The 23,595-nt window shown below is 44.4% G+C and overlaps 1 protein-coding gene across 3 annotated transcripts in view; it reads left to right on the top strand.

Moving 5' to 3' along the window:
• The first annotated feature begins 21,635 nt into the window (after window positions 1–21,635).
• LOC143032846 (GTP-binding protein 1-like) overlaps window positions 21,636–23,595 on the top strand; it is a 135,859-nt gene continuing 133,899 nt past the window's right edge. Inside the window, exon 1 of one of the 3 annotated variants that reach the window (XM_076198011.1) lies at window positions 21,636–22,064. The gene's annotated coding sequence lies outside the window, so the exon portion shown is untranslated. The remainder of the gene's footprint in view (window positions 22,065–23,595) is intronic. The other 2 variants (XM_076198020.1, XM_076198030.1) reach the window with 2 other exon arrangements.

The raw sequence follows: 23,595 nt of genomic DNA, 5'->3' as shown, positions 1-23,595 counted from the left end.
GTTGTGAAGGGTACTACGAACACTGTTCATGTGGAAGATGACACCGCTCCAATTGTTCCTTGAGGTAGACACTATTCACGAGCGTGTTAGATACGATCCTAATTATTCTAATTGCCTAGCTTAAAACAAATATGTGGCAGCGCGCAGGGGGGGGTGTGAGTACTAAGCCGGACCAAGGTCGCTTGTGCTTGGGCGCGTAAAAACCGTTGGGTTAGGCTATGGGAACACGAATCAAAAGGGGGGGGGGTTCTAGATAATTAGAAGTCTCTCCCTTCGTTAAGGCACTTTAATTGATTGCCAAAATGGCACAACAGTTGAAGAGGATAAGGAGAAGGTGAAAGGACAGGATGTAGCTACTAGAAGTCTTAAGGACTCTGGTAATTCCCCCGAGTATGGGGAATGAAGGGCCGAAACGGTGAGAAATCAGACGAGACAAAATGGGAAGGGGAGACCGCGAGCTGGGTGTCACGATTTCAAAAATTGTGACAGTAAGTAATAATAAATTGACATATAACTAATAGTAAATGAGAATCAAGCAACTAATAATAAACAAACAGACAAATGATAACAAAACAAATAAACAAATAATATAGAATAAATGATAATCATTACAGCATCTTGCTTAGGTGTTTAAAGGTCAGATATCAATAGATATACCATTCGCTAAAAATCATCGTATTGCTCGAAAAAGTACTTTTTAAAAGCATACAAATAAAGTTTTTACCTGTTACAGAAGAATTTATTCAGAAAATTCACTTTTAATTGCGCCTCACATACCACTTTTCCGAAGTCTAGATGTTCTAGTCGATTAGTAATTAGTACCAGTAATGGCCGCTAGGTGAACCGGCGGTGACGTCACAGTTGCCAATCAATCGGACAAAGAAACACACGCTGTAGTTCAGCTCAGTCATTCCAATCGAGTTATTCATCTTCATGTTCGTTTTTAATCCAAATTTGTTCGCAAAAATGGCCCATTGTGCATTCCAATTCGGAAGGATAGTATGTATGGTGGAAGAAGAAGAGGAAGAGGAGTTTGATATCGCCGAACATCGCATTGTAAAGCCTTACCAGTCCGAACTGATAATAGGACAGCCCGTTTCTTCGTCGGAATACAGTGCAAGTGAAGATGAAGAAAGTGGTGAACAAAATAGCGAAGAAGAAGGGGAAAGCGATTTGTCAGATTCAGAACCCGAGACCACGGGGGAGGAGACGGAATTCGACGGCGACGTTGATTTAGACGGTGCCGAGAATCAAGATGGGCCTATCACCCCTCCTAGACGCAAACGCAAAAGATCTGACCACTCTCATAGGATTGGGAATACCAACTGGTATGAAATTCAGTGCATTATTCCTACCTTATTTAGGCTATCATTGCAAGCATGGGATGGGGTCCTCTGTTTTTATGTCGACGATCATTTGTCAGTCTCTCTCTAAAATTCCAAGCATGGGGGGAAAATTAAATGATATGAATTGCCTTGTGGCCATTTCTTCCTGCAAGATCGAGATTATTCATTTAAAATACTGGAATGAATGAATGAATACATGTAAATAAAATGAAGCCAAATAATCTTTTAATAAGTACTGTCAACTGTGTATTTTCTATTTTACTAAACACAGTAAAGTGCATAAGAATAAAAATATGTACAAGGAAAAACATCATAAAATGACTCAATATTTATGCAGTTGTTTCTTTCAGGCTATACAGATATATTGCTTACCGGCTTCACCAGATGGATTTACCACATCCTTGGTAAAAAAAACAGAAAAGTTTTGCCATCTTGTGCAGTCTCACGAATTCGTGCACAGTGGGAAAGTGAGGACTATACATACTGTGGTTTCAAATATCCCCAAGTTTGATGTGAACGCAATGACATGTGATATAAATATCAGGAAGCAATGTGGACTTATGAAATCACTGTTAGTTTGATTACAAAGTCATGTACTATGTAGTCTGTTGACTCTTTATCATGTTTATGTGATGGCAATACTGCTGCTGTACACAACCTAGTCAGTGCTTCAATGATTAAACCGTGTTCGCGATTGTCTTTCAGACACTACATCTGATTTAGTGTGTCTTTTGTAGGTATCTGCAATATTTTATACCTCCGGTCCAGCGGCGGCGCCAGGAATTTTTAGTTGGGGAGGCTAAGGGGGGGCTGAGCAAATTTTGGGGGGGCTAATAGTAATATGATAATACACATATATTATCCTCATTTCAGAAGGGGAGGGGGTTAATGGTAGGGCTAGCACTGATGGCTGACAAATCTTTAGCCCTGGCAATTAAAAATTCCACTTAATAAAATTATTTCAATGAGTGTTTTAAAATTTCAATTTGCTCATTTCAGTTGGGGGGGGCTGGCCACTTTTTGGGGGGGCTAAAGTCCCCCCTCCCCCTGGCGCCGCCACTGCTCCGGTCCATGGCTTCAGGGCCAGTTTAATTTACTAGGCCATCCTGCATGTCCATGGAATTTATAACAAGCCCTCTCTGACATAGGCATAGGCCTTAGCCTAACGCATGCACATGATGCATGGAGTCATAAAAAGTAAACTGCCTACGGTACCTCAAGCCTCCGGCGTTTATCAAACGCTGACCTCCTACTTTTCTTTTTTGGTTTCGGCGTGGAATGCTTTGTAGTAGCTGCAAAAATTGAGGGCACGGCATCAGGTTTTAGATGTCTCCTGGTCTTCTCCATAAATCCAATCGATAACGCTGGATTAATTTCGAAGCATTCCTCTTCGAAGTGGTCAGAGCAAAGTTCTAAAAACTTCGAAGGCTCCCACAGTTTGCCCGGTCTTTTGCCTGCTCTGTTCACCTTTCTATCCATTCCGATCGTCGGGCTGGCTCCGTAGGAAATTGAAAGAAACTCCTCCCACTTCCACTACCATTGTTGCAGCCTGCGGCAACGCAGTACACCATTATTATCACAATTTTGTGACAATAAAAAAAAAAAAAAAAAATTGAGACACTCAAGAGACGACACACGACTGACAATGCAAAAGCGATACGATGCACTCTCAGAATAACAACATTGTTTGGCAACTGTGACGTCACGAACGCGGAATTCCCCGAACGTTCCCGAAGCGCACGGGCGGGTTGTTTCGAATAGCAGACGACGCAATGAGATGAAGACAAACAACTGTTTTTGCCAAATTTGATAAGATGTAGATGGTCGGATGAAAAAAAAAAAAAAAAAAAAAAAAAAAAAAAAAAAAAAAAAAAAAAAAAAAAAAAAAAAAATCATATTGATAATAAATTAAAACTATAACAATGTAAATAACAATTAAAATACATAAATGCATTGGTATAGTTGAATAACAAACAAACAGGTAAATAGTAAATGATAATAAATTGACATATAACTAATAATAAATGAAAATCAGACAGACAAATAATAACAAAACAAAAAAAATAATATAACATAAATTATAATAATTACAGCATCTTACTTAGGTATTTATCTAAATGATTCTTAAAGCTTCGAACTGAACTACATTGCACTACCTGTGCAGGAAGTTTATTCCATTCATTAACTACACGGTTGGCAAAGTTGTTTCTACCTACTTCCAAATTGAATCTATTTCCGGACAGTTTGAGACCATTGTTTCTTGTCTGATTCTCATTCAATGTGAAAATTTGGTCACTTTTGATGTTGTCAATTCCCTTTAAAATCTTAAAGACCTGTATCAAGTCACCTCTGAGTCTACGCTTTTTTAAGGAAAACAGATTCATGTGCTTAAGTCGATTTTCGTATGATTTATTTTTGATATTTGGAATCAGTTTTGTGGCTCGCCGTTGTACTTTGTAATCAGTATGCTTTTTTATGTACATTAAACTGTAAATACAAAAAGTTACGGAAGTCTTGATATCTGACCTTTAAGTGATTCTTTAAGCTTCGAACTGAACTACATTGCACTGCCTCTGCAGGAATTTTATTCCCTTCACTAACTACACGGTTGGCGAAGTTGTTTCTACCCACTTCCAATTTAAATATGTTTCAGGACAGTTTGAGACCATTGTTTCTTGTCGGATTCTTATTCAGTGTGAAAAATTGGTCACGTTTGGTGTTGTCAATTCCCTTTAGAATCTGAAAGATCCGTATCAAGTCACCTCTGAGTCTACGCTTTCTTTAGGGAAAACAGATTCATATGTTTTAGTCGATTTTCGTATGATTTAATTTTTATATTTGGAATCAGTTTTGTGGCTCGCCGTTGTACTTTTTCCAATCTATCAATGTCTTTAATGAGATTCGGTGACCGTACGGAAACAGCATATTCCAAATGTGGACGAACTAACGATTTATATAGCTTGTTAATGAGTGATGGACTTTTGAAGTCAAAAGATCGCGCAATCAGTCCTGGAATCTTATTTGCTTTCTCAAAGGTTGAAATACACTGCTTGGATGATTTGAGATAGTTACTGATAATTACGACGAGATCTTTTTTAATATCCACTTTTGTTAACGATTTTTTTTTTATATTTGGAATCAGTTTTGTGGCTCGCCGTTGTACTTTTTCCAATCTATCAATGTTTTGAGATTCGATGACCATACGGAAACAGCATATTCCAAATGTGGACGAACTAACGATTTATATAGCTTGTTAATGAGTGATGGACTTTTGAAGTCAAAAGATCGCGCAATCAGTCCTGGAATCTTATTTGCTTTCTCAAAGGCTGAAATACACTGCTTGGATGATTTGAGATAGTTACTGATAATTACGACGATATCTTTTTTAATATCCACTTTTGTTAACGAATTTTCAAATAGCTTGTAATCGTACTTACTGTTATTTTTACCTATGTGCATTACCTTGTATTTACTTGTGTTAAATTTCATTAGCCACTTTTCAGACCATTGCTGTAATTTATCTAAATATTCTTGAATATCTAATTGGTTTAAGTCACCATTTTCCATTCCGCACAGTTTTGTATCATCAGCAAATTTGAAAATAGTAGATTTTAGTCCATGGTCTATATAATTTATATATACTTTGAATAGAAGTGGCCCAAAAACGGAACCCTGAGGAACTCCACTTGTAATTTTTTTTCCTATCCAGAAAATGTTCCATTCAAAACGACTCTCTATTTTCGATAATTGAACATATTACTAGTCCAACTTAATAGGCTACCACTTATTCCGTGTGAAGCTAATTTAGTAAGTAGTCTTTCGTGGGGGACAGTATCACTCTATTTCCCTTCCCTTTGGGTTTCTACTTCAAAAAAGGAACTAGTTCATTACAAATTCCCACAATGAGGTTTCTAAGCACATCTTAGCCTCTGCGGGTAAGGTGGATCCCATCAGAAGCGTTAAGGTCATGACGCCTGGAAAAGAGATACCAAGGATCAAGAAAGTGGTATCCCAGTTGCGTGCACAATCATAATATCCTCTCATTGATTTCTATGGATCTACTGTTCCAACACGAGCCTGCGTAGATCCTCGGGAGGATCCCACAGACTACGTGACGGCTCCCACGTTCCTTCATCTCCTGAAGGAGGACCTTGTAATTCCGAACAAGTTCCTCTGATCTCGCCCTACCCACATCGTTACTTCCCGTATGAACAATCGTAAACGTGTTCGTCCTCCTTTGCTCCTTGATGGTCTGGGTACAATCGGCGATCCCACGGCCCGGTTGACATACAAACTTGCAACGTCGTTTAGTCTTCCGCTGCAGGATGTCGTCATAGCCTCGCACCATGGAGTCCCCCCCACCACCAAGAACTCCTGATTTTCAGCCACTTCATCCTCCAGCAGAGCAAAACGATTGGCTAGAGCCAGCAGTTGCTCCGCAGAGCACCCGCTTACCGAACGCGGGCTCGACAAACGGGACCCTACGGAGCGCCACTCGCTCACGGCAGTAACAGAAGGGGAAGAAATGGAGCGCTCTTTGGATTGTGGGGAGGCTTCACTCTTCTCACAGAGCGCACTCCTGAGAAGACAAATTTCCTCCTCACACTTCCTGAAACGGTCCTCCAGGTTCACACGACCTTCACAAGCCATTTCGCTCCTCCTTCAGCAATACGGAATATAACGCTCCTCCTTCAGCAATATGGAGTATAACGTATGTAGGAAAATATGTTGTTTGAGATCTGATTATTTTACGGTTTGATCACATGAAGGAAGAGCCTAGGAGTGTGTGTGTATGTTCGTATGTGTGTTGCAACGTAGTTTGCCATGGGCGATGTTGCAATGTGTGAGGTTATAGGTTGGTTACATTTTATTTCGTGTGCTATTGTATGTTGCTGCTTCTTCATCACGGGATGATAGCATAGGACCAGGCTTATGTGTATTTCCTTTTACCTCAGCACATTTCAAGCAAATTTCAATATGTGAATAAATATCTCTCTTCATACCTGGCCAAAAGTATTTGAGTTGTACTTGTCTATAGGTTTTATCTTTTACTGGATGACAACTATAATTACTATCATGAAGTAATTCTAATACCTCTGATACAAGAGTTTGTGGAATTACCAACTGATTCACTGGACCCCTAGAAATATCCTCCCAACTTACAACTGTTTTTCCATACAAAAGTCCATTGATCAAATAAAATTCTTCTATCTCATACCCCTTTGGTATTTTTAGAGGAATACCTCGTGGGTTAATAAAATTCTGGACTACTTTTTCCTAAATCTTATTTCTTCTTTGCTCCTTTATTGCCATTTCCTCATCTAATGTTACTAGCTCATTAATACTGCAGATGAAATTGATCGACCCTGTCGTTGGTTGGCTAATATTCCTAGATAACGCCTTTGCTGCAACACTCTTCCTAACTGGAATATATTCAAACTTAATCTCGTAACACTGACGTATAGTAAACCACCTGGCTAATCTGCCCCTAAGATTCTTATGTTTGAATAAGTTCTGAATAACTGTATGATCAGTCCACATTCTGACTGGATATCCCAGTATCATATCTCTAAAACTTTCTAGTGAATATATCACTGCTGATGTTTCTTGTCCTGTAATGGAGTAGTTTCTCTCTGCATTATTACAAAGTCTCGATGTGAAAGCTGTCGGTTTCAGTTTTCCACCTCTCTCTTCCATCAGTATATCTCCTAACCCTACGCCTGACGCATCGGTACAAAGAATGAACTTTTTATCATAAATAGGGAAAATGAGAACTGGAGAACTAGTAAGTTTATATTTCAACTTGTGAAAAGTTTGTTGTTGTACAGGTCTCCAAATGAACTTTGAATCTTTCCTCAACAAAGAAGTTAATGGATTAGCTATGTCTGCATAACCCTTAATATACTTCCTATAATACCCTGTCAATCCCAAGAAACTTCTAACTTTTTCTACATTGTTCGGAACTGGATAGTTCTTTAGTGCTACCTTTGAATTCACTGTACCAAGCTCATGTCTATCTATCTTATGTCCCAAACAAATTACACTGTCCTGCAAAAACTTACATTTTTCAAGTTTCACTTTCAATCCTGCTTTAACCAATCTTGAGAATATCAGATCTAATTTCTTAAAATGATCAGTTGCTGTTTGGGAAACCATAAAGATATAATCTAGAAATACACTAACAGTGTTTCCTAACAACCCATCTAGTACTGTATTCATTAATCTAAGTTAATGGACTATTAAATAACCCATAATGACATTCATTTGAACGCATAGTGCCCCGTTGTTGTAGAAAATGCCGTATAATCCCGTGAATCTTCGTGCAACTCTATTTCCCAGAACGCTGATTTGATATCTATAGTGCAAAAATACCGATTCTCGGTTCCCAAAATACGAAGTATATCTGCTATTATCGGTAACGGTAGTCGATCAGGTATTGTGTGTTTATTCAATTCCCTACAGTCAATAACTGGACGCATGGTACCATTTACTTTGACTGGGTTCTGTGACACCCTGCGATAACACTTCAGTAATCAATTTATCTACAGTGACTAGCTTGGAATGTGGTAATCTGTAGGCAGGTATATAAATAGGTTGATTCCCTAATTTAATTTTATCTGATGTTTTAAAACATTTGTTTTTCCCAAGGCGTCCCCCCGGCAAAGTAATTGCCTTATTATGCTTCACAAGCAATGTAATCAAAGTTGATTTTAACTCAAGACAACAAGTAGACTCTTGTTGACTCTTATATTTCTCCTCCAAATCTGTTTCTTCCTGAATTGAACATATTTATGAAATTGGTGAATCCACCTCCTCAGGACTCTCATTTAAAATATTAATGGGTCTTGGACACACTTGAAAACATCCTATTTGTGTACATTTTTTTTAAGACTATGTCTTTATTCAGAGTACTAATCACTAATACTTCTACCTTGTTTTTGTGTGTATTATAAATCCCCGAGTCCAATTTCAAACATTTCATCTTAATTGATTCTGGAATGGTTAAAGTTTCGAAGTCTACAGCGGTTCCTTTCAACTGCACTCTACCCTGTTAATTGTTCTGGAGTGCAATAATACTACAAAGGCGGAGCATGCCGACAGGGATCTTTTGGTCCATATCAAGGTCGGATGCAAATATATATATATATATATATATATATATATATATATATATATATATATATATATATATATATATATATATATATATATATATATATATATATATATATATACATATATATATATATATATAATGATAAATAAATAGATAAATAAATAAATGAATAAGTAAAAACTATAATAAAGTCAATAATAATAAATAAAATAGATGCATAGGCATAGTTAAATAATAAACAAACAGGTAAATAGTTATTAACAAGAAATTGACATGTAACTAATGATAAATGAGAATCAAGCAAATAATAATAAACAAACAGACAAATGAAAAAAATAATAATAATACAAAATAAATGACAGTCATTACAATATCTTGCTTAGGTGCTTATCTATACGATTCTTAAAGCTTCGAACTGAACTACATTGCACTGCCTCTGCAGGAAGTTTATTCCATTCATTAACTACATGATGGGCGAAGTTGTTTCTACCCACTTCCAAATTAAATCTATTCCTTGACAGTTTGATACCATTGTTTCTTGTCGGATTCTCATTCAGTGTGAAAATTTTGTCACTTTTGATGCTATCAATTCTCTTTAGAATCTGAAAGATCCGTATCAAGTCACCTCTGAGTCTACGCTTTTTTTTTTGGGGGGGGGGGGAAACAGATTCATATGTTTTAGTCAATTTTCGTATGATTTATTTTTTATATTTGGAATCAGTTTTGTGGCTCGCCGTTGTACTTTTTCCAATCTGTCAATGTCTTTAATGAGATTCGATGACCACACGGAAACAGCATATTTCAAATGTGGACGAACTGACGATTTATATAGCTTGTTAATGAGTGATGGACTTTTGAAGACAAAAGATCGCGTGCGGCGACGCGCCACCAGTCTAAACCAGACTGACCGTGACGCATTCCGACCCAAGCTTATATATGCCCCATGGTGGGCAAGCATAGTCAGCAAGGACGTCCGAACGCAAGGCAGCTGACCAAACAGAAGCCCGGAAAACTCGTCGGAGACCGGTCGGCAGACACTCGACTTAGGCCTACGTACCCCATTTGTCATAGTTGGCAAGCGTAGTGAGCAAGAGCGTCCACAAGAAAATTAAACGGGCCAGCCAGGAGCCAGCACAAGTTGCCTGGGTCCGCACCAGCCTCCTTTATAAGGAGTGGGACCAAGCCGAGAGATCAGTTCACTCCAGGACACGACATCTTCAAGTAGCTCTTCGCTCCAAGCAGTACCCTTCTCCAAGCAACAGTCATCTCCAAGCAACAGTCGTCTCCAAGCAACAGTCATCTCCAAGCAACAGTCATCTCCAAGCAACAGTCATCTCCAAGCAATAGTCTTCTCCAAGCAACAGTCTTCTCCAAGCAACAGTCATCTCCAAGCAACAGTCATCTCCAAGCAACAGTCATCTCCACACGTCAAGTTCTCCCTTTACGCGTTTAGAGTTAAGTAAAGCTGAGTGCATAGAGTTACTGTGAGTTTCATTCCCCTGGCGTGTCCGAACCGAACCACAACAAAGTGGTGACCCCGAGTGAAGACAACCAGGAAGATGGCAAACTCACAGGTTAAACTTCCAAGTTTCTCCCATGACTTGGAGAGCTGGCTAGTTCACACCGAAGCGTACTTAGCCACCCAGACCGACGTGCCGGACAACCAAGCCTTCGGAGCATACATCGCCGCGCTACCGACGGACGTCATTGCTCTCGTCCATGACGTCGTCAGTTCACCACCAGCGGAAGAAAAATGTGAGGCCCTCAGGACTGCCTTGAGGAAACACTACGCCAGGCCCGATAACGAGCTGTACAAGGAAATCCAGCACAGCGAACTCGGACACGACAACCATCGCAACTCTTCAGGAGAATTGCCACCCTTAACGCACGGGCAAAGGTGAAGTTGCCCCAGGGACTCCTCCGGTCATTACACCTCGCCAAGATGCCGGAGGCCCTCCAGTTAAATCTGGAAGCCTTAGCTGCCGACAAAGACGACGAAGCCTACTGCTCCATCGCCGACAGGATGTACCAGCGCCTTAGGTCCCTACAAGCTACGACACACGCCACGCTCCCTGCGAGGAGCATCATTTACAGTGACGATGCGGTACATAATATAAGTGAAGTGCGCAGTGAGAAACCAGATGCTAGTGATCGCGGGATTCACGGGTACAACCCCCAACCAGCTGTCCCTCAGACATCAGTGCAGTGAGTGGAACCACGCTTTCATCGTACAATGCCAACGACCAAAGTGTGCAGCATCTACGACAGGAAATCATCGACATGAAGAAATTGCCGAGTCGGTTTTTGGGCAAAAAGGAACGCCATCAAACACCACGAAGCACCGTTCCGGGACAGGATAGTGGCCCTTACTGGTACCATACCCGTTTCGGTAACAAGGCGCTCAAGTGTACATAACCTTGTAGCTGGTCGGGAAACTCCAGACGCGGGGGTCGGTAAGCACTCCCTCCCCCGCTAACCAGGCCCATACCCTCCTCTCAGTGCGCGATAATCATACTGGCCTATCGTTCCTGGTGGACACTGGCTCAGCCGTCAGCATCATGCCTCCGACGGGAGGCCCGAGCCAAGGTACAATCCTTCCGTCGTACGACATGCTTGCAGCCAACGGTACACCCATCGCCACTACAGCGTCCTGGACCTCCAGAATGGCAAGTTCCCTTGGACCTTCGTTATCGTAGATGTCCATCAACCCATTTTTGGCTACGACTTCCTACAATGCTACAAAATGGCAGTCAGCGCCAAGGATAACTGCTTGTACCATGCAACAACACGCATACCAGGAACCACCTTCAACACCTCTTCTCCTAAAGTATCTTCCCTTCAGCCAGCTGGCGAATACGCACGCATCCTGCAAAATTTTCCTCATCTGACGTCTCCATGCAAGATCACCACTACCCGCCCCCACAACATCGTGAATCACATTCAAACAATCGGCCCGCCGGTCTACAGCAAGCCTCGGCGCCTCTCCCCAGAGAAGTTGGTCGCCGCCAAACAAGAATTCCAAGACCTCCTTGACCAAGGCATCATCCGCCCATCGGAGAGTGCGTGGGCATCGCCAATCCACATGGTCCCCAACCCACCTCCACCACCCAACCAGTGGCGTGCCTGCGGCGACTATCGCCATCTTAACCGCATCGCCAAGGCCGGCCGCTATCCCATTCCCCACCCCCAAGATTTCCACTTCAGGCTCGCCGGGAAGCAAGTCTTCTCCAAGATAGACCTGGTTAGGGCGTTCCACCAGATTCCTGTGGCACCAGAGGAAATCCAGAAGACAGCAATCGTCACGCCGTTCGGTCTTTTCGAGTGGAAAATGATGTCGTTTGGCCTGTGTAATGCTGCCCATACGTTCCAGCGGTTTATGGACCACGCCCTCAGAGACTTCAACTTCGTCACCGTCTACATCGATGATACATTGGTGGCCTCTGACAATCACGACCAACACTGCCAACACCTCCGCCTTCTCTTACCCCGACTGCAAGAGTATGGCCTCCGTATCCACTCGTCTAAATGCCTCCCAGGAGTGTCATCGCTCGACTTCCTCGGTCATCGCATCTCAACAGCAGGCCTGCACCCTCTCCCTCAGAAGGTGGACACCATTATAGACTTCCCACAGTCAACATCCGTCAAGATGCTGCGCCTATTCCTTGGGATTGTCAATTACTATCATAGGTTCATCCCCGATGCAGCCGCCAAACTCGCACCACTGAACGACCTCACCAAGAACCGTTCCAAGCGGTCGGTCGTACCTGTGAAGTGGTCTCCTGAAGCTACCCAAGCATTTGGGCAGGTCAAGGCTGCTATTGCACTGGCTGCTCGCCTGTCCTACCCAGTGGCCCACGCCCCCACCTTCCTTACCACCGATGCCTCCTCCACAGCGATAGGCGCAGTCCTCCAGCAGAGGGTCAAAGGACAGCTCCAACCGATTGCATTCTTCTCCAAACGACTGGATCCTTCCCAAATGCGCTATAGTGTATTCGATAGGGAGCTTCTGGCCATATTTTCAACCGTGAAGTACTTCCTCTATTTCTTAGAAGGCCGGCCATTTACCATCCTTACCGACCACAAACCGCTCACCCATGTACTGGACAGGATCTCCGACCACCACTCACCAAGAGTTTCTCGGCAGCTGTCATTCCTATCCTAATTTGATACTCACATTAAGTACATCAAGGGAGAGGACAACCAAGTGGCCGACGCCTTGTCCAGAATTACCTCCAGCATCCTCCCCGATCACCACGACGTCGACTACGCCCGCATCGCCGCCTCCCAAGGTAACGACGAGGAACTCCGTCTCCTACGCCTGCATGACACCTCCTCCCTGCAGCTCCGACAGCTCCCCAACACTCCTGTACCATTGTGGTGTGACGTCTCTACAGCCAAACCCCGGTCGTACATCCCCGCCTGTCATCGTAAGGATGTGTTCTCGGCATTCCACGACCGCAGTCATTCTGGTATCCGGGCAACACAACGTCTCACTGATCGGGTCGTCTGGCCAGGCATCAACAAAGACGTCAGAGAATGGACCCGCACCTGTCTTCCCTCCCAGTCTTCAAAGGTCACGCGCCACGCCCACGCCCCACTCCAACGTTTCCCTACACCCACGGCACACTTCCAATCAGTCCATGTAGATATTGTGGGCCCCCTTCCACCGTCCCGTGGCATGCGTTACCTGCTCACGTGCGTTGACAGGTACACCAGATGGCCAGAGGCGATTCCTCTCCCGGATATATCTGCCGAGACAACACCCCGGGCTTTCCTCTCCGGTTGGGTATCCAGATTCGGTGCCCCCCACACCATTGTCACCGACAGGGGTTCCCTGTTCGAATCTGATATCTGGTCCAGAATGCTCAAGTTCCTTGGCACCAACTGCAACCGGACGACCGCCTACCACCCTCAAGCCAATGGACTAGTAGAAAGATTCCACCGACAGCTGAAGGAGTCGCTCAAGGCACAGTAATCTTCTTGCAACTGGGCCGACGCCTTCCCCCTGGTGCTCCTCTCCATTCGCAACACTTCCAAAGTCGACAGTGACGTGTCTCCATCTCAGCTAGTGTATGCTGAAAACCTTCGCCTTCCTGGGGAGATTGCCACCCCCGTCGTTGGCGATCCCGATCGTTACGCCCTCCTTCAGCTCATCAAGGAGACTTTCGCCAACACCCGCCTACCACCACCTCGGACGGCACAGTCAAAGCCAGTGCATTTTCCCCCGGCCCTTTGTGCTAGTGATTACGTTTTCGTAAGGCGGGACTCCAGACGAATCCCTCTCCAACGCCCGTACGATGGACCCTTCAAAGTCATCAGCAGATCGGCGAAACACTTCCTCATCCACCGAGGTGTTAAGCCAGATCGCATCTCCATCGACAGCTTACCTTTCCTTTCTTCCCCTACCAACGCTCCCCATCACCTCCAATTTCTCTTAAAACATGGCCCTTACCACATCCCCACCACTGAGCAACGCCCCATAGCGAGTGTTCCCCCCGAACATCAGGACACCACCCCTACCCCAGGACAACTCGTCCCTTCAGGCCAACCCTTTCCACCTGGTCCCCCAACCCCACACAGCCAGGCTCAGTCAGATTCCTCGCGGCAACCACCCCTTCCATCACCCAGGCCAACCCTGCATTCCACCACCAGTGTTCCCCTAAGCCCCCAAATCCCTAACTTCCCTCCGAACTCACCCTTCCCTTCACTGCAACCATTCTCACCTAACCATATATCCCCACAGCTCCATGCCCAGCCGGACCACCCTCGCCAACACAGCGACCACGCCTCCAGCACGCTGCCGCCGCCTGCTTTATCATCCAGGCCGTCCTCTCCGGAGATGCCATCTGATGGCACAATCACTCGTTCCGGTCGGGCGGTAAAAAGGCCGGCCCGATTCTGCCACATCACTCGCGTCTCGCCTTACCCTCCGCGGCGATCGCTCCCAAAGAAGGGGGGGGGGAGTATTGTGGCGACGCGCCACCAGTCTAAACCAGACTGGCCGTGGCGCATTCCGACCCAAGCTTATATATGCCCCATAGTGGGAAAGCATAGTCAGCAAGGACGTCCGAACGCAAGGCAGCTGACCAAACAGAAGCCCGGAAAACTCGTCGGAGACCGTCGGCAGACACTCGACTTAGGCCTACGTACCCCGCTTGTCATAGTTGGTAAGCGTAGTGAGCAAGAGCGTTCACAAGAAAATTAAACGGGCCAACCGGGAGCCAGCACAAGTTGCCTGGGTCCGCACCAGCCTCCTTTATAAGGAGGGGGACCAAGCCGAGAGATCAGTTCACTCAGACAGAATCAACTCAGCGCTCGCAGAAGTCGGACGTCTCTCTGCTCCAGCTCACCGCCAATCGCCCCTAGCATCGCCCCTTGTATCATTACACTCTTGCTCGCGCTTAATCCAACCAACTAATAACGACAACAATAGCTACGCTTCCACATCTTCCGTAAGTAGAGAAAACTCTCAGGGTAAACACAGAATAAAAGTGCTTAATATCCATTGATACTCAGTGGTGTACTTTATTTACACAAACATTTCCGAAATCACGTAATCGCTCTCTGTTTTCAGAGTCGTGCTTTCGTAGAAAAGAGAAAGAACACAAAAAAATAGCTGTGCCTGCATCTAGGTCACAGCTAACACATAAGACACTAGCAACAAGCTTTTGACTTGATTAAGTCAATACACAACTACACTGCCCGCATTCTGTATCTTCTCTTAGCGCCTAACGAAAGTTCGTGTCTATACCGTCTTCTCCGAAGGTGCTTCTTCTCTTTCTCACTTTTTCCTTCTCTGACGTGTCTGATTCTCGTCTACGGGTTACCGTCAAGCGCCCTCATCATGAGAACTAACTTTCAAGTGGTTTTTGTGAGAGGCAACTCACGCCCGGATGGCGTCTCGCTCATTGACGATGCCAACCGATTGAGCGATCTGATAGGCAGTGCTCCTGTGCGCTTCGCCCAGACGGAAGGGACAAATGTCCTCTTCCATTTGATGGATCAGGAAAGTCTCGACGCCTGTTTCGAGAAAAAGACTGTCGGAAGGCTGGAGAAGCTGGGATTCTCTTCCCGTAGGGTCACTCCCACTTATGCTCATGTTAGAGCGTCCATGTACGTGGGCAGGATGGTCCTTGACTCGCTCGGAGATAAGGACGCCATTTTGCGTGGTTTAAAGGAGAGGAACACGGATATTGACTTCGTCGACGCCTTCCGGCCTCCGGCCTCTGACATCGTCAGAATTTCTCTAAAATCTAGGTCCGACCTTGAAAAGGTTCTTTAGGTAGGACTCAAGATAAGCTTCATGTTTCTGCCCCCATCATCAATCAGAGAGGTAAAGGACCTCAAGGTCAGGCAATGCCTGATATGTTACTCTCTAAAGCATATATCCCGTTCCTGTCCCCAGCCCAAGTTCACTAGGTGCTCGAAGTGTGCTTCCGATGGACATCGCTATAGGGAATACGAAACTGCGAGACTCAAGTGTCTCCTATGTGGTGGAACCCACAGTGCCATCTCCAACTCCTACCCGGAAAGGAGAAAGACAGCTGACACAACGCAGCCCGCACAACCGGTGGCGAGGTCAGCTCCCAACACCCGCTCCCTGCCTGCGCAACCCTCTAATCCTCTGCCTCAAACCAAGACCTCCTCCTCCTCCCCATCCCAAGGCAAAATCCCTCAACCCCCCACCCCCAAACTCAGAACCCACCCAGGTGTAAAGAGGAGGGCTAGCTCCCCTGCCGCGGCCCCAGACCAGGAGCCTTCTTGTGCCCCCAAGGAGCAGCTAACAGAGAACGAAGTCCAAACGTTCTCGACAGGATGCGAGCAAGCCCTCTTCCTGTACCGAAAGCCCTGGTATGATCTCTTCAATTATCGGTAGCACCTTGGAAAGGGAAGTAATCGGTAAACTCCAGTGCCCGTCTGGAGACGAAAGATGCAACCAAGTAAGGGATGCTCACGTGCTTGCTCTGAGTATTGTCTATTCGGTAATGCTTATGTCCAAAAGCAAGGAGCAGGTGCAGGAGATGCTGTCAATAGCACTCATTCACCTCGGTTTGCCTGGCTTCTCCATTCCACCTCACGTCCTAGAGGCTATTCCCTTTGGTCCCAACAACCCATCTTATCCCCACTCAGCCCCTACCCTTCCCAACACCGCTCCCTCTGTTTTTCCTTCCGTTTCCATCCTCTCGCCCTCCACACCCCCTCCCTCTGATTCCTCTACCTCCTCCTCCACCTCCCCCAAGAAGGCTGCGCAAGAACCTAACCTAAGGCAATCACGCCCCAAGTCCAGGGCATCCAGATTCAAATCCTACCAACGTAGCAATCGCTCACGCTCCCCAATCCTGAGCCCTCGCTCCTCCTCGTCAGGGGCAACCAAATCCTCCTCCGGGCTCCCGCGCCGCGTGGCCATACCACGAGCCAGCTCGACTGGGAGGCCTAAGTTGAACCTGACTAAGCTCACAAAGGAGACGCTGTGAGACATAATCCCCTTCACCAGCACTACTCCAGACACTGTCCAGTCTAACGATAGTGCATCCTCCTCCTCCTCCGACAGCGAAGTGCTGACCCTCCAAGCCCCTAAGGCTAACTAAAATTCCTTCCAAAACTCCCTCCAGTTAGTAGGGCTCACTGAAGCCAACTATTCCTATGGATGGATTGGATTTACGTGTGTTCTACCAGAACGTCCGTAATTGGACCCCACAAGGGACCAGCACCTTGTTAGAGATTGCCAGACACGGTCCTGGTGTCATTTGTTTGACTTCGATGGGTGATCCAGCCCCAGACTCTCTTCCCAAGATTCAAGGCTTCAACACTTGGAGTCGGGGTCTTGCTTTGCACTCGGGCGTTTGTATTCTAGCCAGGAAGTCCCTTCAGGCAATTATACTTGATAAATTTCACTATGAGCAGATGCTCGCGATCAAGTTGAGCACCATTCGCGGTCCCATCCTCCTGTGTACCCTCTACCACCCTCCCCGTATCCCCTTCCTCCCCTTTGTTGACATTGCCAAGGTGATGTCATGCAAAGTCCCAACCTTCTTCATTGGCGACTTCAACTGCAGACATGCTGCTTGGAGCCCTGGAACGCACAACAGTAGCTCACTGAGTCGGCAACTGCACTCTCTTACTATACTTCACCGGCTGAAGTTCCTAGGTCCGGACTTTCCCACATTCATAGGTCATGGATTGCAGGGTAAGCCCGACCTGGTGTTCTACAACAGCCGAGCTTTCTTCCTCAACTTTACTATCTCACCCGGTCCCCCCACCCTCTCAGACCACATACCCTTTAATCCTTAGCATCTCCACCTCACCCATCCTTATCCCCAGTGAGCCTCGGTTACGTTACAGTCAGGCCGACTGGGAGGGTTTCAAAAACACACTCACGACATACACCAACGCAAACATGAACAACGCTCCACATGCGGCGATAGAGCAGGAATGGCGCTAACTTACAAAGTTTGTCAAAAATGCTGTAAAAAAGCACATTCCTAGTACAAAGCACTAACAGACTACGCATTGCACTACAGAACAGATTTACAGACCTATCACAAGCACCCCTAGAGGCCCGTGCCGCCATCCTACGAGACATGTACTGGCTACAGAGAAGCCTGAGGAAGTCCCTCTACATCGATTCTCATCGTGAGGAGGAGCAACTGATGGCCTCGCTCTCCGGCGCCTGTGAGACGGACCCTTCCAAGTTCTGGAGGACCTTCAAACGTCAGCTGGAGGAGTGCTCTGTGCCTCCACCCAAGGTCATCAACCATCTTAACCACTCTGCACACTGCCCCCAACACCAAGCTGACCTTCTGGCGCCAGCATGGAGTGAGGTCTTTAAACCCCATCCTGTGCAAGGACCACATTGCTTTAGCACCTTGCACAGTGTTAACTCTTTCATGAACAGATGTAGTGACCTCATTCCCGACGAGACTGTTGATCTCTCTCAGTTAGATGAAGATGATCCCCTTATCTGCCCCATCGTTTTGGAGGAGGTAAAGGGGGTTATCTCGGCTTTAAAATTAAAATCCCCTGGCCCTTCAGGCATCGATGCACATTGCACACATACTCAAACGTATGCCAGACAACATAATCTTACACATGACGACACTATACAATAGCTCACTAGCCTCTGGGTACTTCCCGCAACTATTCAAGGCCTCCCACACCATCCTCATTCCTAAACCCCAGAAACCCACCTCCGCCCCCCTTTCATACCGGCCGATCTCCCTTCTGGAGTACTTTGGTAAGGTGTTTGAGCACGCCCTCTGCCGCCGCCTGACCGTGTACCTAGAGACGGAGAATGTGCTGAGGGGTTGCCAATTTGGTTTTCGGCCGGGGCGCGGTGCAGAAGACGTCATCTCCATGATCACTCAATGGGTTCAAAGACCGCCAGACGGTCGCTCTGGTAAGGCCATTTTGGTTTGTAAGGATGTGGAGAAGGCATTCGATACTGTCTGGCATGAAGGCCTTAAATACAAATTATACCACAATTTCGACTTTGCCCTGCCGTTCACAAGGTTGCTCTGCAACTACATGGCCGACAGGACAATAAGAATAAAGTGGCGGGGCTGTCTGTCCCAACCTTTTGTGCCGAAGGCTGGAGTACCGCAAGGGTCAGTCCTTGCCCCCACTCTGTACAATCTATATACGAATGACCTGCCAGAGCCAGCTTATCCACGCAACCGAGCTCTAACTCTTTCGTATGCGGACGACGCTAACCACATTAGCAGACACAAAACGCTGCAGGGAGCGTTACACGTAATGCAAAACATCCTAGACGGGGCACACGCGTGGGAGCAACAGTGGCGCATTAAGGCCAACGCGTCGAAATGCAAAGCTGTATACTTCTGCTGCAAGCGAAACAACAGTACAATCACGAACACTCCTCTTAAGATAAACAACACAAACGTCCCAGTGAAAGACCATACCTGTGTGCTGGGTAGCACACTTGATAGTGGCCTTACCTGGACCCCACACTTCCGCAAACAGGGAGCGAAGGCTAGGGCTGTGCTGGGAAGGCTAAGACGCTTCAAAACTGCAACAATGACCACCAAACGTCGATTATACCTAGCCCTCGTCAGACCGATTCTGTGCTAGTCCCCGGGACTAAGCCAGCTGATATGTCCCACTAATAACTACGACCATCAGAAAGTTCAGAATGCCGCTCTCAAGTTCATCACGGGTTCGCGATGGAGCGACTTCAGAACTACTGAGTCTCTACACTGAATTTCCAACATCCGTTCACTCAACCAACACAAACACAAACTTCACACAAGACACCTAGAAAAACTGCACGACAAACACAAACACCTGATACAACACATTACACCTAGACCACACCGTACAGACTATCTGTCAGCTGCGCCCGTCCCACGTGCGGTGTACACGATAAGACGTGTATAACCGTACCTATTAATAATGCACCCCTTCACCAGCTTTGACTGGTGATAGCAATAATAATAATGATAATAATAATAGTAGTAATAATAATAGTGATAATAATAATAGTAATAATAATATTGCATGTAGCCCATTAATTGAGAGGCTATAAGCATACACAAACAACTCTCAAACCCAACCTGGGGAAAAGCAGGAAAAACTCAGGCCTTACCTGGGGCTAAACAGGAACGCGGTCTACACGCGGGAAGTGAACTCTACTCACTTCCCGTAAGATACATAGACACATCTCACGAACATAGCCACGACCCACGCACAAACATCTACATACTTTTTCTTCGACTAAAATTCGCTTCCTTCCTAACTTTCTCTTATACTACATCTTCTCATTTCAGTTTACCTCCCACTAAAGATTTTTCCGTTTTTTCACCTTTCTCTACTACTACGCCTCCTACCATTTTCTGAACTTTTGGTGATTGTAATCCCGGCGTAGGCGCCGCCGTCCGAGTTCCCTGTCCATTTCTCCCGAGCCACGACCACCAACAGCCCCTGAACGCTCGCTTAAACTCCCGGTGGCAATAGCCCTCTTTTGTACACTACTGTCTTTTCATTTTCTTACAGACATTCTTCCCCTTCCACAAAAACCGATCCCACGCAAGCGGTTGGTCTTACCTAGGAAATCAGTATCAGAAATCAGTTCACTCCAGGACACGACATCATGAAGTAACTCTTCGCTCCAAGCAGTACCCTTCTCCAAGCAACAGTCGTCTTCAAGCAACAGTCATCTCCACACGTCAAGTTCTCCCTTTACGCGTTTAGGGTTAAGTAAAGCCGAGTACATAGAATTACTGTGAGTTTCATTCCCCTGACGTGTCCGAACCGAACCACAACAATCTCGCTTGAATTTATGTTTTTATGCATCTCCATGCCTTCTTCTCTAAATCTTTATGGAGATCTTTAGTTTCCCTCCAAATGAGCAGGTGACCACATTTGTCCAAATGGCCAAATATAAAAATGATCCCCTCATTGGACCATTTTTGGGTTAACCCTGGTATATTATTATTTGTGACTCAGTTTATAATCTTTACATTTGCTGATTATTTAGTTTGTATTAGTATTGGCTTGAATTACTCTTGAAATTATTTTATATTGAAATAAAAACAACGACAATAGGCTGGACTAAGGAATTAGGTGTTCTGTAGGCTTTAAGATTATTTCTGTGTTCAATTAAACGTTTATCTAAATCCGACTCTATTCACCATAATATGAGGCAGATCATCCATTGCTAGATATGAAAAACTATACATACGTTTTGATTAGGACTCTGTTCTTGTTTCTTAGCAATATTCGGTTGATGCTTTCGGTTCCCAGCAATTACAAAACGTAATTCTTCATATAATTTCCCATTAACTATCCTTGGGAGATATATGGAAACACTTGAAACTGTTTCAAATAGAACAAGCAGAAGGTTGTAATGTACCAAGATGTACAATTTTAAGTGTGTTAATTGCTTATCATTTGTTGCATCATGCACACTTATGAATGGTTAAAAGAAAATAAATAATCAAAATGAACTAGATTATGATCTTATACTTTTATGGTTTTCAACTAAAGGTTTGTGTTTTCTGATTGCTACACGGAACACGACGTCATTTCTCAAAACGTTTCACGAAGGAAAAAAACTATCGTTGTCATTGGGAAATAATAATTTCAATTATTTCTGAGAGTGTCAAAGAAAATATTTTCGGCATAAAAATTGCTGTGGAGTAGGCAAATATTTATATACAATATACTGCTTATATAAACTTGACAAACAATAACAGTGTTCAGTGTTGATTGTAGACGATAGAGGAGGGGGAAGGTTAATGTGAACGTTATCGACATATGTAGTCAAAATACTATCGTTTTATTGTCTGACCGTTACTCAGTAGGCCTGGATCACAAACTTTGTGTTACAATATCGTAGAAAGTTTGTTTGACACGTGTGTATCGTATTTAAGTCGAGAATTGCAAGGAAATCCCAAATACTACTTAAGCTTGGAGTGTCATTCTTGGAATTTAGAAAACTGGGGAAAATTTTTGGGTAGGCCTTTTATCTGACACACAAAAAAAAAGGATACGTGTAATTTGTTAAAGTTTCAAGTTACTTGTATATAAACACTGGATAAGTGCTCAGAGAGAAGTGTAATGTATAATTTGGATCTGTATACCAGGTAAGTGAATCTGTTTTGTCCTCTGATAAAAATCATTCCTAATCAGTGATTGTTACTGTAGATTTACTTAAGATATCATGAAAGAGCTGGTACGACTCAAGAGTAGATATCCTGGTTTGCTTCCCCACTTCTCCCATGTTAAATACTGTGAAATAAATTACCAACAATCTCTTATATTTTCAAACTAAGCCTAAGCCTTAGGCTAAGGTAAACATTGCGAAATAGAATGTAATGTAGGTAATTAATTTTGCCATGTTTTAACAATGGGAAGTTGCAAATGGGACTATCGCTGGGACTGCTACTCATAAGATGTAACAAGCTTTGCCTTTATCTTTTGGCATGATTAGGAAAATATTTTACATGGGTGTAGTATGAGGTAGTTGCTTCTTGTTCTTGTTAAAATTTTGATGTCGGGACTCAGTGTTGAGGCAAAAAGGGCTTCAAATAGAAGACCTTGAGGTATCCAAGGATGTAGATAATGGCAGTAAACAGTGGGAAAGTAATTTTCAAATAAATATCATGATAAGTGTAGAGGTAACAGATAAAGCAGATCTAGATATTACAGGTAGCTGCTGGTTGAATGCATGAATGATAGCAAGATTCATGACTTGTGTATAAGAATTAGAAATAGATATTAAAATCAGGAACTTATTCTTGCAACATTTCACATTTTTTATTGTTTGTCATCGCTAGAAATGGCAAGGCAGAGGTCAACAACCTTTTGAACACATTTATATGCCAATTTCTTTGAATTGCACAACTCTGCATGCAAACATTATTATATGCTAGTTGTCACATTATCCATTTGTAGTATTTTCAGTTTTTATTGTATTTTGTACATTTTTTATTATTAAAGAGAGGAGTGGTGTTACCTAGTGTATCTTCCCTTTTTCTGGAGGTGTGGATTTTAAACTTCTCTTGGAAAAGTGCTTGTAAATGAAATTACACTGCTGTTTTGGTGATTGGTAGATTCATGTTCGAGTTTTTAATAATATCATGCACTGTTGGCATAATTGGAAATGTGCTGGTCTTGCATTTGCTTAGTTGAGAGTTGAAATCCTGCACTTCTCTCCAATTCCCGTTAGCGACTGTTACCTCCCCTAATAGCCCGTGTGCATAGGGGAAAGGTGATAGCTTTGGCTGCAGCTATGTGACTCCTGACATAGGCTCCTCACCATTTTTTGTAATGATTTTATGCTCTACATTTGTTTGTTATTTGTTTTCCCACTCATAGTTTTTGTGTTTTTCCCAGTTTTTTTTCTTCTCTTTTTTTGTGATATCTTTATTGAAATACCGTAGTTCTTTCTCATGTTCTGTGAGTTTTAGTTTACTTTCTATGGGGTTGGCTATCTAGTGTTATGGTTGGAGCTGTATTATTATCATTACCTGGGGCTTGCTGTTCTTTGTTCGCAAATGTGCTCATGTGAGATTTGCTAAAGGTTTCACGTCACTGCCTCCAATTGCTGAGTTCACAATGAATTATTCTTCACAGAGATCTTGGTGAACTCAGTGACTCCTCTTTCTGCTTTCA

The sequence above is a fragment of the Oratosquilla oratoria genome, chromosome 1, assembly GCF_046742065.1.
Source record: "Oratosquilla oratoria isolate Oo_2021 chromosome 1, ASM4674206v1, whole genome shotgun sequence".
Lineage (NCBI taxonomy): Eukaryota > Metazoa > Arthropoda > Malacostraca > Stomatopoda > Squillidae > Oratosquilla > Oratosquilla oratoria.
This window is presented reverse-complemented; position numbering and strand designations above follow the sequence as displayed.